The following is a 1,169-nucleotide window of genomic DNA, read 5'->3' on the forward strand; positions in this document are numbered from 1 at the left end:
ATATAAGTCAACATAACAGCAAATGTACAACGTTTCGACAAGGCTTTGTCATCATCAGGTACGACAAAACCTTGTCGAAACGTTGTACATTTGCTGTTATGTTGACTTATATTAAAGTTTTTCTTCATTACCCATTCAAGCCGTCTCCAGCCATTATTAGTCTCAAAGTGGGTTCCTCGTCATCGAATGTTATTTTTGTATGTGTCCTGTTAAGTACAAACCATATTGCAAGAATGTTATTTTTGTTTGTTTGCTGTTAAGTACAAACCATATTGCAAGAATGTTATTTTTGTTTGTGTCCTGTTCAGTACAAACCATATTGCAAAAATGTTATTTTTGTTTGTGTCCTGTTAAGTACAAATCATATTGCAAGAATGTTATTTTTGTTTGTTTCTTGTTAAATACAAAGCTACACAACGGGCTCTCTGGGCTCTGTCCACGGCGGGTATCAAAATCTGATTTCAGCGTTATGAGTTCACAGGCACAGTTGACTGAAGGACGGAAACCATATTCAAGAAAGACAACAAACAATTTCAGAGAAATGATTTTTTTTTTTACCTGACGTTTCGACTTATTTCTTGTAACCTGTGACGTTTAAAGAGCCTCGAAAAATGCGTAAGTCAAAACGTCAGGGGGAAATAAAAAAATAAGAATTAAACATTTCTCTGAAGTTTGTAGTCCATTTTGAACACAATTCAATTTAGCTTATTAAGTATTTGAGAATAAAGCCACTGTGGGCTCTCTGTTGTGTCCACCGCGGGAAATTGAGCTCTGAATGTTAGCGTTGTAAGTCCTTTGAATTACTGCTGTCCCACCAGGGGGACGGAATAATATCTATCAATAATGAAAACACGACAAGATACATTTAAATATAGTACCAATGCTATGTTTAACATTAAAATCTGTAAAACACATCAAGGAGGACAATGACCGTAATAATTCTCAGACGAAAATATAGTGATATTTGAACCGTTTTTTTTGTAGAAGCGCCTGCTACTAATAAGACAACTTGGTTGTCTTATTAGTAGCAGGCGCTTCTATAATACGGTTCAAATATCACCTTAGTGATATTTGAACCGTATTATAGAAGCGTCTGCTACTAATAAGACAACTTAGTAATATTTGAACCGTATTATAGAAGCGTCTGCTACTAATAAGACAACTTAGTA

At 35.0% G+C, this 1,169-nt stretch overlaps 1 protein-coding gene across 1 annotated transcript in view; it reads right to left on the reverse strand.

Moving 5' to 3' along the window:
* The window catches only part of LOC106463444 (bone morphogenetic protein 5-like), a 26,179-nt gene that overhangs the window by 24,086 nt on the left and 924 nt on the right, over nt 1-1,169 (reverse strand). The gene's annotated exons all lie outside the window — the stretch shown is intronic.

This window comes from Limulus polyphemus, unplaced genomic scaffold, assembly GCF_000517525.1.
Source record: "Limulus polyphemus unplaced genomic scaffold, Limulus_polyphemus-2.1.2 Scaffold1409, whole genome shotgun sequence".
Classification (NCBI taxonomy): domain Eukaryota; kingdom Metazoa; phylum Arthropoda; class Merostomata; order Xiphosura; family Limulidae; genus Limulus; species Limulus polyphemus.